We start from the raw sequence: 17,994 nt of genomic DNA, 5'->3' as shown, positions 1-17,994 counted from the left end.
GTCATTTAGATGCATAAAAATGCATGATGAAAATGAAAGCGAACTTAAGACATTTGCATAAATTATGAAAATAAGTTTGCCAATAGCGGAAGTTTGCCAATATTTAACTGCCATTGGCTCGCTTGTTGTGCTTCAAATACGTGCTATTTGGTATCTGCTTGTAAAGTAACCTTTAAATAAATCAGTAATTACTCTCGAAACTTCATTGTTTTTAGTATTTTATTGAGTATGCTGTGATTGACTGCATCAAAAGCATAGGGCTTGTCTATATTTAAAGCTAACGTGAGTTCATTGCTGTCAATAGTTTTGCTAACAACATCATTGAAGTTTTAAAGTACAACAACTAATTTTTACCTTTTCTGACTGCAAAGTGTGATTTAAAGATTACTGGATGTGTTTCACAAAAGCTAATCATTACATCTGAAACGTACTTCTCTATTATGTGAGTTATGACTGATATAGTTGCTGTTGGTGTATAATTGCTTGTATCGCTATTTTTTTCCTCTGTTCGTATGGGACGTATCAGTAAAACTTTCATCAGTGACAGAATTTTCCGATAGTTAAATGCAATTTATAATGCGCAGTATTATAGATTCCAGTTTTTTAGATGAGCTAGCAGGTCACGAGCTTTATACGACAATGACCTGATGGCTAGCTATCCGGGAAAGTCATTACAATATTCGAGAGATTATTGTCCGTCATTTCAGACAGATGCGCTTATGTAATATTTTTGGTAATGGCTCTGTAATGATGCTAGCATCTTCTTCCTCTTCTTGAAGTTTTACTAGCGCACTTAAAAAGCAGAGTTAAAAATTTCACATAACACCGGTGAGCCACGAAGTCTGGAAAACCTTTTCACAGAATTATCTCTAAATTCTTGTGGCGATTCAGGTAAGACCACGTATTTTTGCATTACGGGATACCTGATCTAATCTTTGAAATAAATAGTATCGTCTTGAAAGTCTCATCTTCGCGAGGATCTGAATGCGGAGCGTACGCAACTGTTCTCTAAGATTGTTATCTTCTAGATTGTACGTGCTTTTTGCATGTATGTTTTTCGGTAACAAAGTTCTGTTGTTACCATTTAGTAACCCATAACAAATATATTTAGTAACCCATTTGTTTCGGGGCTTTTTTGCTTTATATTTTAATTATTTTGTGATTTTTTATATATTTTGGAGAATTCTTTTATCATTATTTCATACAACTTTAAGTGATCACCAGGAGACAAGTCATTCCAGTGATAATTCTGAATCATGTTATCTACATGATCATCTACAAGCTGTTGCTGACGGCACATACCCAGGCAGCACAAAGCATTGGGCCAATGTTGTAAGTACGACGGCAAGCAGTGGCCCTTCATTGGGCCAGCCTAACCAGCATGCTCCCAACATAGGACATGCCAGTCAACACAATGTCCAACAATGGCCCAGTCTAGCCAGTGCTTTCCCAGTGTTGGCGCTGCCAGTAGCCAACACTGGCTAGCTTGGGCCAAGATGTACAGTGAGTTCCCGATATTGGCACTGCCGTACATACAGAATGTCTATGTTGGACCGAGATTGCCGTTGTTTCTCCAATAATGGTCGCGCGGGATTTAAAACTGGCTATAATGGGCCAAGCTGTCCTGCCTTCCTCCGTCATTGGGTTTTCCGTTTTTTAAAACTGGCTACAATGGACCAAGTTGTCCTGTGTTCTTCCGGCATTGGATGTTCCGGTTTTTAAACATGGCTACAATGGACCAAGTTGTCCTGTGTTCCGCCGTCGTTGGCCGTTCCTTTTTTAAAACTGGCTACAATGGACCATGTTGTCCAGTGTTCTTCCGGCGTTGACCGTTCAGTTTTTAAAACTGGCTACAATGGACCAAGGTGTCCTGTGTTCTTCCGACGTTGACCGTTCCGTTGTTTTAAACTGGCTGTAATGGACCATTGCAATTTGTCTTGTGTTTTTCCAGTATTAGCTATCCCTGTATGAAAACTGCCCACGATGGACCACTTCTTCCCCTGATCTCGCAAATGTCATTGCCATCCTAAAAACGCAGCTTTAATGGGCTGCCGAAGTGAATATTTTCCGTTTACCATTCAATCAAAACCAATTCTCCATTTTTATGGTTGAATACACGTGCGCTGGACGCCAAACCGCGGCATTTAATTCCGACAACATTTCAGCCGATCGTTCGGACCTCACCAAGTACCACGTACGGGACGACAATTACTATAACGCATTCATGCACGTACCGCTGCAACTGTTTGGATTCGTCTTTTCGGTGCGCTCATATGCGGCGCACCTTTGGGGGTCAGCTATATGTGTTTATGGTTTTAGCCTATTGGCATGCATGCAGATTTCGTCGCAGGCGCATACGTTTGTTGCACAATTATATCTAATGATAGCACGACCGTGCGACCACATATATATATATACCCCAGACCGGCTAGCACTCACGACCCAATATGCCTGTATTGGACGCCGATTACATCCCTGCATCTATACGTAAGCTATAGTACAAATCCAGTTGTCAGTGAGAACGCGCATAAAAACGAAATCGTGTCGCCATAGCATGTTCACGTGACATTAAATTAGGGATTAGAAGGTAGCTTTTTCATTGCCGAGAAGGAAAACGTTGCCTCAAGTTGAAGGCACAAATGACCACTTTCTCAGCGATGTTTTTGTTCTAGTGCTTTTGTATTATCCATAAGGAACTACGCGCAGCATCGTCTGTTTACCTGGAGAAAGGACCGAATACGATGTGTGTACTTTCTAGACGCAATCACTGGAAAATGAAAAGCCGCAAGACTCGCGAGGTTACCATTTTAGTTTTGGGCATTCACACGGTGGTAAAAAAAAAATGACAGTTTTTCGTGCAGACTGCGAGCATGAAGGCCCCGGTACATTTATATGGCGCACAACATATATATCGCCAATAAACAAAAAAAATAGTTTTTTCCGCCTATTAGTTTAGAGTTTGACCATTCCAACCGCGCTAGGCGGTGGCAAAGGAATAAAAAAAACTGTACAGGAATGAAAATAATGTGCGCTGTCGAGTCATTCGAAAAAACGAATGCAGCCTACAAACACTGTTTTAATGAGGCAGTTTTCCATGCCCTTTCCAATTCTTTCATTCTACTAAAATGATTTGGAATACGTTGCTTGCTCATTGAACGTTATCGTCTTTTTGTGCAATCCGCGTTAACGTGAAGGTGATTGCGAAAAAAGTCTGTGTATTGCCTGATGCCACAGCGCTTCAGGACCTCGACGCGCACAAAATTGATTCTGAATCATTCATTGCTGTGTCTGTCACCGTCGATTTGCGAAGTCGAGACAAAACATGAGCGAAGAAATATTGTTACAGCTGGAGAATGATGAGGACGAAGTGGCGCGCTCGTTTGTGGAAGATTAAGAAAAAGAAGTGCGTCGAATGGGCGGCCCTCGTAGCCTGGCTCCTTGGCTGTTCCTCAATGTATATATCTTTAATCCTCTTTTGTAAATATATTTCTCCCTGTTACAAAATTATATGCCAAAATTTAAAAACCTTGAACAATTCACAAATTCCGTAGAATGTTCAGAACAGCGCGGTGCGCTATAATTGGACAAAGGCTTTATCGACGTGGCCATAATTACTTGCGCAACAAAATTATGCAAGGTGTTTTAATGGTTTTGAAAGCTGAGGTAGTGTAGAATAGGTGGAAAAAGTTTAAACAATGTGAAAACTGTTTTTGTTTTCCTAAAAATTTTCAATGTTCGCTGTTTTCTGTAAATTAGCGCGATCGTATCTCTGTATCCAAATGTCATAAAAATATGAGCTTTAGCTGTTTGCGGATAATTATGCTGAGAACATATTGTGGAATTTTTGCTGCTCTACCATGAACCTTTTCTGAAATAAAGGCCTGCAAATTAGGAAAATTTTCGTTTCCGATGTTTAGAATTTTTATAAAAACATCTACTCATTCCCGAAAAACGAACATTAACTGAATACAAATAAAAACATGTATATATTTAGTCGGATAATTTTCAGCTAGCTAACTTGTGCATAATTTGTATAATCTATAACCAAAGTTGGCCAGAATAGAAGAGAAGCTCGGAACTCCGCCTCATTGACATTATTAATCAGTCATCACGCAACAGTATATAATATTTTGAAGTAAATATAAAAGGTCGAACGACCATCCTTTGTTCGATCATAGGTGGCTAAAGGGAGGGGACGCGCGCATTTGTCGATGCACCAGCTGTGTGGATTTACGCAAGAATGTGGATGGTAGATGGGGAGGCTTTCTATTTTTTTAGAAAATGTTTGTCCGTGGTTGGCTCGAAGAAACAATGCGTTTGCGAACACACAAAACAAAACTATTTATTAGAACTCGACTCGAGCGGTGCGCGCTGGCGGCCGCTCATCGGCACGGTCCGAAGTCACGGCTGGCCGGTGCAAGCAGAAGAGGGCTGGGTAAAGGAGGAATGGAATGTTGAGAGGGTCGTTGGTCCTTCGTTCCCACGCGCAGCCCTTGCGAACACAACACCGCGGCGGGAATCACGCGCTGGTTGAGCGGGTCGTTGTTCCCCCTCGCCTACGCGTCTACGTGCAAGACACAACAGACAGCATCCCCAGCTGCGCTGCTGTGCGGCCTCCTGCCGAAGCGATCATTTCAGAGCTTGTTGGAGACGCTACAAGACTTGTGACAGCTTCTTAAACCTTTCTTTAATTTCTTCCCTCATTAATTTTCTTTTTCATTCTGCTGTGCATAATTTTCTCTTGCGCCTATACATGTCCATGTGCTCCGGTTGGTGCTTGCTACATATCAGTGAATAGCTGAGCTGTGAAATGTCGCCGGAGTACGGATTACAGCAACGGCGGGATACCATCGGCATTATCAGACTCAGTGAACGCCGTCATCTTAGAGCGTGAGTATATATCTTTGCAGCATGCCATTGCTTCATAATTGGTTCTATATAATCTCCTACCAGTCCCAAATGTTCTCTTTCCTTATTCTCCTCGAAACAACTGCGCGAAGCATGACTTCAAGAACTAAGCGAATTTTCGTCCGGGTTACATGCAAGCAAGGGCGTGGACTTATTTGCTGGCTGCGATATGAATAGCATTTGCGCCGAAAATAGAGGAGCCGTGCGTAACAGGTGTGTATGCCACCAACACGTGACAGAACACTGCAGGCAGCCATTTGCGCAGTTTTTTGACTGTGCAGCGCGCCGCAATCAATTAGTAACCAGACACTATGCGCCCGGCTTTGTACATATATTTTGGACAGCCTCTCTTCTGCGCGCAGGAAGCCATGTTCACACAGTTTTTGGATTTTGTTAAGAGTTAAGGGCAGTTTTTTGTTTTCAGATGTACAGACGAAGTTTTGAAAACTGTTCGTGCCGTCTGTGCAAGCGAATTTTACAGTGGGGCAGACATGTGCGTGATGCCGCTTGATGACTAGGCTATAATTAAGTCATAATGAACCTCCACTTTTATAATGGTTAATATCATATTGAGGAATTGAAAGCCGTGAACAGCGCAATTGAGCCCCTTTTCAAAATTTTCTTAATCGACGCCCCCCTTCTAAGCACGTGCCTTCAGGTGAGGGCGTTATCAGAAAGCGGCGACAATAGGAGAGCGATTTCGCAGACGCGCTTCGAGGGTGGGGGAAAATAACAATACAAGCAAAAAGGCACATCAGCCGTGTGTGCACTGCGTCCCTGTCACTACAAAGTAAACAACGTGCACGCGGGACACAATGTACAAAACATTGACGGCCGGTATGAGGCAACCATATCGTCCGAAATATATTGCTCGCGAAGCGCTCGATGACGGCGCGCACTTTCAGGCGAAATGAGACAGGACGTCAGGTCCGCCTGTTCGGCAATTACAGCTCTTTGTACCTCACGTGCCGTACCGTATGCATGAAGTGCACGCCATAGCCATCGTGCAAGAATGTTGAAACCGAAGCAGCGATCCACGTATTCTAATTCTATAGGAAATCATTTCGGAGTAGAAAAGAGCAACTTAATATGATGTGCATGGTTCTTTAATGAACGATATGTATAAATGGACGGTTGAATAGTTACAGTAATGGAGTGTTCCGCTAGAATTGTTTACGGCCGTGACCGCAATAAACATTACTCATATTGCTCTTAGCTTTAAGCTCTGGCATTGATAAGCCTATCTAAAGTACCGACTGGCAGTGACAGGTTGTTTGCAGCTGTTGATCAAAAGGTAGGCCATCATGCTATTATTGCAGGCATATTTGCTTCTTTTTGTACCTCTGTTTACTAAAACTTAATTTTGTTCCCCATTCCTAGGGACGCTGCACCTCTTACAACACTCACTGTTCAGTCGCTTTTATTCAAGTATACAAAAAGGAGGAAATGCGCATGCACTCATAGGATAGCCTGTCTTTCCGTTAACAGCTGCAAATAACACGCCACTGCTCCTCGGTACCTTGGATGAAGTTTTCAATGGGGTTACCTGAGATGCCTAGCAATTGCTGTAATATTTATACCAATCACTGCAGTGAAACAGAAAGGTAGCACTGCATCACTTTAACTGCTGCATGCACCTATAAACGTGCCTTAATTTATTGCCTATTCTTATAGATGCAGGACCTCTTACTATAGGCTTTGTTCAGTAAGCAACCGTCTTTCATTGCTTCAATTTCTATCTCTCCACCACTTTCTTGTTGCTCTGGGTGTGATCATTTGATTTCATTGTTCAAATCATATTGTTTTATCATGTGTGAATGATTTAGCCTGCACATACATGCTTTCATTTTTTTAGATGCGCATCGGGAGCGTTTTCTACGTAGAAGTGGATCGATTGAGTTGTATCACTGGTGCGAAAACCGACAACCCCCAGAAGATATGTGTCCTGTGGTTGGAAGGGAAATAAAGAAGAAGAAAATCAGCGGAAAAGCCTGCCTAAAAAAAGGTAGCACTGGATCACTGTAACTGCTGCATGCACCTTTAAATATGCCTTATTTTTATTGCCTATTCTTATAGACGGTGGACCTCTTGCTATTGGCTTTTTGAAGAAAGCAACCGCCTTTCATTGCTTCAATTCCTATCTCTCCACCACTTTTTTGTTACTTCGAGTGTGATCCTTTGATTTTATTGTTCAAATCATATTATTAAATCGCCGGTGAATGATTTCGCCTACACATACATGCTTTCATTTTTTTAGGTGCGCATCGAGAGTGTTTTCTACGTATAAATGGATCGATTAAGTTGAATCACTGGTGCGAAAACCAACAGTTCGGTACCCCCAGAAGATTTGTGTCTTGTGGGTGGCAGGGGTATAAAGAAGAGGATAATCAGTGGAAAAGCCTGCCTAAAAACTTACAAAGATGGCGCAAAAGCGAAATGCTGATCAGGGTTAGAGTCTGATTACTTCTGTTATCCCATTTCACTTGCTAGGTGATGTGACATATATGAAGCACCTTAGTATAATTTGTGGTATACTCACTGAAAATTGTGTAGACATTAACTTTTTTCTCGTTCAATTATTTTGAGTGACGCACGAATTGGAATAAAACGAAGTCATCCACACGTCTAATGCCCATAGACATTAGATGCGTGAATGAGCTCATTAATTGTGTTCCTATGTGAGCATGCAATAGTTTGTCGAATATATTAATATGTTAAAAGTTGATTTTTTTACTGTTAACCGGAGTAATACATATGCTCCATATCATAGCATTATTCGCCTGTAGTTTGTATCTGCTCTTTCCTAAATTGTATTCTACAAAGTATACGTGTGTCATCTCGTACGTCTATTTAACTAGCGAACAATTTGCAATCGAATCCCTTTTGTGATGTTTCAGCTACAAATAATGTATGACAGTTGTGACAATATAGGTAGCTTTAGGTATAACATATAGCGCGAAAATCTTTAATATATGCGATGATATTTTTATTCACCGCATTGGCTAAACCAGCCTGTTGAAGAGTGAAAACAAATATGGATGTCTTCGGACAGGAACAGTAATCGTGGTGCCGTGACCATTTTTTTAATTAAATTTTCATATGTCGTGGGCTAATGTCTCGACACAAAGGAATGACCCTTAGGTTTGCCAGATGCGGCGTAGTATTCTCGAAAAAAAAAAAAACGCCTATCACTAAAGCTGGAAAACGCCGTTTTTGTCGTTTCAAAAAGTTGCACGTTTGGAGGCCGGCTGGTTGCGTAAAATTTTGTCATCCACTGTTTTTTACTCACCGCATTTGGGTAACGTTTACTTGTATAAGAAGTATTAAAAGTGTGTTTTATTGATGCAGTTGATTTAGTAAAAAATCGCAAACTTTGCTTCAAGAACAACGCGCTACAAAAATGTTAATGTTCAACCTTACATACTGGCGTGACGCATTGCGTTGTTTGCACTAAAATATTCTGTGTTTATTACGCAGGTCATATTGTTAATTTAGGCAGAATTTGGAGCTCTAAGCTGCTATGTGTGTTCTCTGTAACGCCACCAAAAGTATTATGCTGGAAAGCGATTTGCTTAAGATTGTAATTATAAAAATTACACATTGAAAAATCATCTTCAAAAATATAGTATTGTTAGTGGTGGTCAAAGCTGACAAATGGAATAATATATTAATAACCTAGATTGAATACTATTGCACCTAGCAATAAAAAAGAATGCAGGACAGAGAAAAAGTTCAGCCTTCACTTGCGTTCTGCCATGAAATTGACAGAAATAGTGAATTAATACCATTTTAAGCTATATTAAGTATTTGTCCCAGAAGCAGAAAAACGGTGTTAAGCGCTGACAATATTTTAAATTTTACTTAAGGTAAAATGTAACTAAATTAAGCAAATACTAAATTGAAGTTTTGATGCCTATTCCATAAGGGGGAGCCACATAAGCACATCTATAGAACAAAAACAAGCATTTTTATATTTCTAATATTACATTTTGCAGAATTCAATATATATACTGACTCAAATTAACAAAGTACTTTGCATTGTTTCCACAGATTTTGACAAAAATTGATGTTGCGGCCGTTTCTTCAATTCTAATCAGTTTTCCTTATTTTACCATTTTCTTACTTTCGTCCAATTTCAAAATAATATGCAGATACACACACAAATCTAGAGCTTCAAATTTTTTTCATAAATAAAGAATGGAACCTAGATAATGTAGAAAAATAGTTTCTGTGCCAAGATATTATAGGATCTTGCAAGAATGCAGGCTGAGTTTGGCCATTATCAGCACAAGCACTCGGTTTAATATTTAATGTTATATTTTTAAACAGTATAACGCAACACTTTTCAGTCCGTGATATTTTTGAGGTACTGAAGATTTCTGAGAGGGATTTGAATGAAAATCGAAGATGATCTTTTTTTAATTGCAGCAAATTTGCCCTTTACTGCTGTTTTCGAATTCTGAGCAATTTTGATGCGTTGTGGAGAACACACCTAGTGGTCTGGAGCTCCAGATACTGCCTGGAATTAAGAACATGCGTCAGGAAGTGAAAACATATTTAGTGCAACCAACCTAATGCATCATATGCCAGTACATAAGGTTAAAAATGAATATTTTTGCAGCGTATCGCTCCTGAAGAAAAGTTTGCGATTTTTTAATAACACAACTGCAAAAACAAAATAGGTTTCTAATAGTGTTTGTAAATATAAAACCTGCATATATTTAGTGAGTAAAAAAGAGCAGATGACAAAATCTTGGCATCCAAACTTGCAACATTTTGAAATGGCAAAAACAGCGTTTTCTACCTCTAGAGATATACCATACAATTGTTTTTTTTTCGAGGAAACTACGCGTATCTTGAAAAACTAAGGTTAATTCTTTTGTGTCTAGATACTTGCCCACCACATATAAGAATTTCATTGGAAACGAAAGATGGCCATGGGACCTCGATTATGTTTCTTATCTAAGGCACCCAAATACGCTGTGAGAAAGCCAATATCAAGGGCTTTTTTTAATATTCCATATTTCGAACAGTTGTGCCATCTAAGGAAATTAGAAAGCTAGGCACACCTTAGGTGTAGCCAGCCCTCACTTTCTGTTACAGCTGCATTTGCTAAGCTGAATTAATGCGTTGATTACTTTATTTTAGCCACGAATATAGCGCTATTACGTGTCAATTTTAAAGAAAGGCCGCAGTGACGCGATTCCTGTAGAATTTGTAAGTGAAATCTGTAAACCTTACAAATCTACCCATATATATGATCTCTTGCAGGTTTTATTCAAGCTACATTACACCTGCTGCGCCCCATAGCTTGAGCCAAGGGTTATAAATAAACCATTAGAAACAGACGATGGAAACCGGTGGTGCATTGCTGGCAGCCACTTAGGACAGCGCAGAAAATTTTTATTTTGTACGTGGGGAAGTGAGGTTATTCGCTTCAAGTACTAAATATTCACTTTAGACAATAAATAGGACTTACAGAGTCGGTGAGCACGTTCGGAAACCCCTGTTTCAATATTTGCGGTTAGAAACCTCATGTGTACCTTTTTTTCCAGCTGTAGATAAATTCCGGGTTATGTAGATACCGAAACCGTTACCAGCCCATTCGCGCACCTCAACTGTGCTGCTCACATGATTTTGAGCGGACAAAACAACCTGCCGCTAAGATTGCTAGCCCCATGCATGAGTAAGGGTAATATGCTGGCGATGGTTGCTTCGCGTCGGCCCTTTGGCGCACATGAAGGCTCGAGTTACAATGAGCGCGCCGAACTTTGCAATGCGGATAATGACTACGAAGCGGTAAGGATATAAATGAGTTTAACAGTATTTTTTCAGCTGTAAAATACAAATACAGTCTTGTTGGACGATGTGCTGGCGCGGACGAAGAAACCATAGGCAACTTGTAGGTCTAACGCTACACAGGGTTGTCGAGCCAAGCCAAGTCCTCAATTGTATTGTCCGGGAATCAGATTTCTGTATTTTCGTGGTTTCCTATTGTATCTGACGTTCAAAATGCAGACGTGAGGCTTCTTTATCACAAATAATCAAACGTGGATTGTGCCGGTACTCTTCAAAGTAGCAACACCATTTATTGTGTAAGTCATTAATCAGTAATTTAGGTAAATAATGTCAATAAGGATTCCAAACAAAACCTTTTCTGCGGCGCTCAAGGTAGCTTCCAGCAATATATATCTGGTTTCCTTTGCCTGCCTCCGAAATGTTTTTTTTTTATCCCTTGGATCAAATTTGCTTGGACAAGCAGTATATGTGTAAAAATGATGCACCTGTGAGCTACCCGTTTAAGTGAGCTCCAGTTTAAGTGAACTACCCACAAAACCAGTCAAAAGCGTATATCAGCTAACCAGCGGCCAGTGCAGCAGTCGTGGGCTTAGATCGCTTGTGTATATTATATCTAGCCATTTAAAAAAAAATGAAAATGGTCGCCGAACATTCTCTTGGTAACGATTATTAGTATAAACTGTTTGCACAGCGCAGAAAGCGTAGGAGCGGCAAAAAACTAGCGCGCCAGTCATGTGCGGAGACAGCCGATAATCAAGCACTAATTCCTAGTGTGGGATGAAACACTGGCTGTCTCAGCCGTATTGCTGTGGAGGCGATCAAAATGCAACAGGGCACATGCTATTCAATGTATGTGCGTCTTTCATCCTAATAAACCCAAGGCAGCTGAAACTAGTCTGGAACTCATCAGTATAGTGTTTCTCATTGACCATAAATTTCGGTACATGAATCCTGGAATTTTCTACATCTTCGTAAAATAATGCGCGCGATTTTATATGCCTCGTAATAGTGTTGTAAATTTTGTTTCCTCATTGTTTTTGTGCAGGTGCCATTTGCGAAAAAGTTGGGGTGGACGATTTGGAGGCACACGCATTTATTCGCAGGTGGCTGCCTGGTTCCTGTGACAGGGGGGGTGGAAGAAAAAGGCGTTATGCTGAAACCTCCCCTGGCGAACCAGGCATGCCACCTGTGAATGCAATTGCAGGGTCAGCCCCCTCACTACGCCTATGAGTGTGCCCTCCAGCTCCCTGGCCCCTTCCACTTCCCGAGAGCCCGCCCTGCCCTGACCAACCCTGCCACTGCCCCGCTAACTGCTGCTGTGTGTGCCCTCAACGCTGGCTAGTAACAACTGCCGTCTATAGTAACAATTGCAATAAATATTATCTTTTTGTGAACCATGCCCTTGTTTTGTGAATATCTACTGGTTGCTCATGAGCAACAATTTGAATTTATATGGCCACGCTTATTTGAAAGGCCATTATTGTCCCAGCAAGTTCGATGTGCTGTCACGAATATGGCTAGAATGAAAAAAGCTACATTTTATGGCCTGCACAGGCAGTGCCACAAAATGTGTAATCTTGACATCATCAATGGCACATGAATGGAGTAGCCGGTGTACCCATAAACCATTGGATTAATATTGGTATCGACAATATGCGGCATGAATGGAGTAGCCAGTGCACCTGCAATGGCTAACCATTGGTATGATATTGGCATTGACAATGGGCCATCAATGGAATAGCTGGTATTAAACAAATATTGGTAATACAATGATGGTATAATGCTGGACAGTATTGGCAAGAATCATGGTGCATGAATGGAAAGTCTAATATTGTGCCTACATTGGTGGCTCCAGCTTGGTTGAACACTGGACCAATCTTGGAACGAAAGATGGGCCAAGAATGGAGAATGTAGTAAAATGCCCAAATGCCAATATCAGTCCAATATTGATGCCATTCTTTTCCAGTGATGAACCATTGTTGGACCAATGCTGGTGTGCTGCTTGGGTAGATCCGTCCACTGCTGCTGCTGCTGCTGCGTGCAAGTGGCAATATCGTCCACGGAGTACTTATAACTCGACCACTATTAGCTAGGTCAGCTGACAGGAAGTTCATTGATGGCCAGCAATATTGATACGCTGCCGGGTGATGTGAAGCAGCACGGTTGTGCAAAGCTTGGCTCCATCGGCGAAACGACTGCAAGCTCGAGGAAGGCAGTTATTGACAGCACTTAGATCCGTCCTCTGCTACTGCTGCGTGCAAGTCAAGATTTATTTCAATGAGCTATTCAGCGCGCTTCCTATCTTTTAACGTTACACCTACCATTTTTGGTTCAGCCCTCTGCGTGGTGCTCAACCTACGTAGAACCCTTTTCGCTAGCCTCCACGTTTCAGCATCATATTTGAGCACAGGTGCGATGCAACTCTTGTATATTTTCCTTCTGAGCGATACCGGTAAGCTGCTAGTCACAATGAGCGAACACTTGGCAAATGCGCCCATCCCAACTTTATTTTTCTAGATATTTCCATTTCAAGGTCTGATTTTGTGGTTGCTACTTCTCTTAAGCAGATATTCGGCAACCACTTCCGGTTCTTCGCTACCTATTGGTAACTACTGTTTCTTCCCGAGACTGTTGAACATACACCTTAGACTTCTGCATATTGATGTTCAAGCCTACCTTTCTACTTTTCCTGTCTCGTCATCAATCATTCTTTGCAGTTCATCCTCGCATCGCGTACACGCAGAAAGGCTAAACACAACCCTGTTTTCCGCCCTGGCTATTCTATGCATTGGGTTATTATGAAAATGCTAACATCTCGATGCCTACCAGTTCTAAACGTGTTCTGTAGTTTGCCCAGTACATTAATATCATCCATCCATGCCTGCCTTTCTAGGTTTTTGCCTGCATTGCTAGGCTGTACGCAACTGACGTTATCCTGATCGAACTCAATGATTTATTGTTGTCATTTTTGTTACAAATTACTCAGTCGACAGCTGTCCGGAATTTCTTTATTTTTTATGACTGCTTAATATGCCTTAAAAAACATGTTTTCAATTCTTTAAGCAAGCTTATTAATTAGCTTCATTGGAATGTGGCACATCTCAATGGTTGTATCCACAGGAATATTTGCTTCCGCCTTCTTCCATATAAGAGTTGTCAGCTGTAAGCAGCTTTCTTTTATGCTGTCTGATACTGTTTCTTCATCGGGGTGATTACCCCATCATTGCACTTAAATGATTCGTGAATGTCTTCTGTAATATAACGTGTGACGTCATGATCTTTCTGGGATTTTTCCTCGACGTCTTGAATCTGTTCCTGCTCCTTATGAAAACACTTACCCAAGACGCCTATATGGCTCCAGAGTTTCTTTGCAGCCTTTTTAGAAAGGTCGCGCACTTGGGTCCAGCAGCTATCGCTGTGCTGTCTAACCCTTTACAAGTATCTACACATCCGGTTTAATATTGTCGAGAGGATTGAAATTTTTTATCTACTTGTTATTTGAGACAGCTCCGCCTTCCTACCTTTTCTGCGTTCTCTGGAAGCCATCCATCTTCGTTCGGTTGCCCGTTTAATTTCAATTTTCTGCGTGCTTCAAAGACTCCTCCTGCCTTTACACCAATTTGAATCATATACTCCGCGATTTTTAACGAATGAATTGTGCTAACCTATTATGATAAAACTCCTCCAGGGGGCATTCCTCTCGTTTTTTCAGTTCCTGATGCTATCAGCACTAGTAGTGTCTCGGTAAAATTGTTGTTTCCTCTTTGTGCTTCCCAATTTTTCCTTTGAACCAGGTGTCGCGCCTGCAGGCTAATACGTTGCTGGTACTTTGCAGGTTGTATGTGCAATCCTCATCTTTTTCCATCCTCGCAAGCTTATTTTAGATTCCTTGTGACATCCAGCAGTAATCAGTAGTCATTCGCCTTATCCGGATGTATCACGTGATCCGGCCTTGACACTTACTTTCTCTATTCAAAATAACTAAGTTAAACTGCTCGCAGATTTATATCACTAACTTCCCTTTGTCGTCGGTGTATCTATCCAGATCATCAATATGTCCATTGACCCAACAAGAAAATCTCGGCCCCTCTCTAAACTGTTGCGTGTATTCACTGAGACATTTAACTAGATCCCTGTTTTCCTACTTGTATTTTCCCGTCCATAAATAGGCTACCCCTAGCCATACCTTTTTACCTACTCTTCCTTAAACGCAGACGTGTTCTTTGTATTATGGTTTTATATTTTGCCATGTGCTCCTTTGATGCAACCGCATACCAAAACCACCACTCTTCTCCGTTCCTGTATTAGTGCACCCTTCTCAAACATAGCCTTCGATAACCATTGGTTCTTGCAGGTCCCCGAGGTGTATCTCGTACAGAGCATATACACCAGCTTTAATATCGCTTAGCGGCTGTTGCTTTTCTAACCACTTGGTTCTTTTTTTTTTTCACCCTTGCATGTTTATGCAATGAATAGTGGAGTTACATTTATTTTTCTTAGCTTTCTTCCTAGTCCTCTTTTGATCGGTTGTTTGAGGTTGTTCTCCAGCATGATAATTTCTGCATCACTGCAACCCCCTAGGTTCTGAATTCTCGTGGACCACTTAAGAAACTGCCGCACGACATCACAGGCGCAAGCGAATTTCAGCGCAAACCTTTTCCCTTAAATAGATTTACTCTCGCTGAAATCTCTTCCCAGGGCCTGCTTCATGTACTTCGCTATTAATATCTGTTATCTCCAAATACCTCTCGGCCTAATTCTCTAACTTCCTGGTTAACCCTGGTCACCTCCATTTTAAGCTCTGCGTTCCTTCTGAGCGCCTCTGGTACTGCGCATACTATAGTCTGCACCCCATCAGCTACTGCCCGGTGATCTTCCACCCACTGAGCCAACCACTCCGCTACTTTCGCACCGTCACCATTCAAAATATCCTTTAATCCTGTCGCCAACCTTACTATGCTACGTTCTATTGAGTTCACTGATAGTTCGGCTTTTTATCTGTAGCACGTGACGTAATCTCTTTGCGGGAAACGCCCCGACTTCGGCTATCATCTTTCATCCTTTCCTAAAAGCCCGGCTTCACGTTTTCTTGTTTGAGGCACCGCCGATTAACACCAGTTTTTTTTTTTTTTTTTCAAGGAACTTTATTGACAAAACCAAATAAAATGTACAAACACTGTTTGGACCGATAGCTCAGTAGGCTAGTGGCCGGTCCAAATACAAATATTAATCTCAGGTTCAGCCATAGAGGATCAAGGATTGAAAGGGACAATAATGATATAAACGCAATATTACTGCTACAATATCGTACATATGCAAGAATACAGCAAACTGCAAGTAAAATAAAATACCCACATAATTATGAGTACCAAATAAAATCGATAAGCATAACAGTACTACGATTTCCCTCTCCCACATGTTCAGGAAGCTGTGCGCGGCCCCGTTTTGGCACTTTTTGCCCACCCTTTCAGTAACTCCCCCTCCGACGTATTTCCATGGATCAGCCCTGGTATTGTGCATGTCGGTTAGAGATAACCTCGCCTCTTGTGTGCTTTTGTGCGCTCTCGTACTGTCCCTTATCCGTTCCGAAGCAATCCTCACCATTAGTAGCACATTTTTAATTTTCGATGATGGTATCCGCCATGTTTTCCTCCATATTGACAACTTGCCTCCTCAGGCTCCCATTTGCCTCCCGTTCGAGCTTTACCTGTATTTCTGCCGCTACCAAGCACGACATCAGTGCGGCATTTTCCCCGTCGACACAGCACGCAGCATCTACAACTGAAACTGTTAGCCGTGTCTTCAATCTCATTTCATTTCACTTTATTACCTTAAAGACCCCTACAAAGGGGTGTTATATAAGGGGTGGCAAGAGTAAAAATACATAATCAAAATAACAAGAAAGTTTTGACATTTGCAATGAACTGTGGTGTGCAAGGGATGAGAACAATGTTATCCGGATGGCCGTTCCAGTCTGCAGCTGCAGGAGGAAAAAACAATTTCAAAACGTGACGGTACGTGAACGTGGACGGACAACTTGTGGCTGATGGCTGGTGCGATGAGATATGCGTGCGGGGGAAAGGTGCAAAGGGCATATGAATGTGAAAAAGGTTGTGAAATAAAGATAGGCTGGCAATGCGACGACGGAGCGATAAGGGAGATAGTCCGGTTGCTGTTTTTAAGAAAGAAACGCTGATGTCATGAGAATACGATGAAGGAATAACACGAGTGGCTCGACTTGGATAGATTCGAGGTTACTAATGAAGTAAACTTGAGGAGGATTCCGAATGGGCGATGGAAATTCTAGTTTGGATCTGACGAATGATTTGTAGGCTGATAACTTTACGTGTTCGGGAGCATGATGAAGATGGCGGTTTAGGAAACCTAACGTTCTGTTTGCTGACGATATTATGTTAGTAACATGTATACTGCAAGAAAGATCGCTACAAATTGTTATGTCTAAATACTTATATGCTGGAACTAGTTGTACGGGAACTTCGGAAATTACGTAAGGAAAAACAAGATGATTACGGCAACGGTTAATGGACAAAAGATTACACTTACGTGGGCTAAGTTACATTAGCCACTCGTTACACCAGTCCTGAACAGCATTAAGGTCGTTTTGAAGACAATAATGGTCAGCGGTGTTGAGAATAGCACGATACAGTACACAGTCATCAGCGAACCTACGTATGTTAGATGTTATGTTTGAGGGCAAATCATTATTGTATATGCGAAAAAGTTGGGGGCCAAGCACAGACCCCTGGGGGACACCTGACGTTACTAAGAGTAAGTTAGAGTTCACATTGCTAACGGAGACAAACTGAGAGCGATTAGTCAAGTACTCTTCGATCCACTTCAATATATGGGGACGTAAATTTAATCGAGAAAGTTTTTATCGGTGGGCGTTTATGAGGTACTTTATCAAAATCTTTAGCGAAGTTTAAAAATATGACACCAGTCTGTAGGTTAAAATCAAGGTTAGCATGCAGGTCATGAACGAATGTAGAACGTTGGGTCTCGCAGGAGTAACCTCGGCGAAACCCGTGCTGAGCAGGATGGAAAAAATCGTTGGAATCAAGAAATGCCATGATGTTGGTATAGATGATATGATCCATAATTTTGCAGGGGATACTAGTTAGCGAGATGGGACGGCAATTTAAGGGTGAGTTCTTGTTACCTGATTTGCAGACTGGAACAACCTTCCCATGTTTCCATTCTTTGGGCAGTTGACCTGTGAGGAGTGACTAAGTGAATATCAAGCACAGCAGGGATGACATTATTTCT

The 17,994-nt window shown here is 41.5% G+C and overlaps 1 long non-coding RNA gene across 1 annotated transcript; it reads left to right on the top strand.

The window, feature by feature from the left end:
• The first annotated feature begins 4,623 nt into the window (after window positions 1-4,623).
• LOC146174990 (uncharacterized) lies at window positions 4,624-12,115 on the top strand. Its single transcript, XR_014702059.1, has 3 exons — window positions 4,624-4,890; window positions 6,764-6,913; window positions 11,753-12,115. It is a non-coding gene; the product is annotated as an uncharacterized LOC146174990 (long non-coding RNA).
• The last annotated feature ends 5,879 nt before the right edge of the window (window positions 12,116-17,994 follow it).

This window comes from Amblyomma maculatum, chromosome 11 (genome assembly GCF_055883805.1).
Source record: "Amblyomma maculatum isolate TAMU_Amacu chromosome 11, ASM5588380v1, whole genome shotgun sequence".
Lineage (NCBI taxonomy): Eukaryota > Metazoa > Arthropoda > Arachnida > Ixodida > Ixodidae > Amblyomma > Amblyomma maculatum.
The sequence above is the reverse complement of the archived record's forward strand: the minus strand, read 5'-3'. Positions and strand labels throughout refer to the sequence as shown.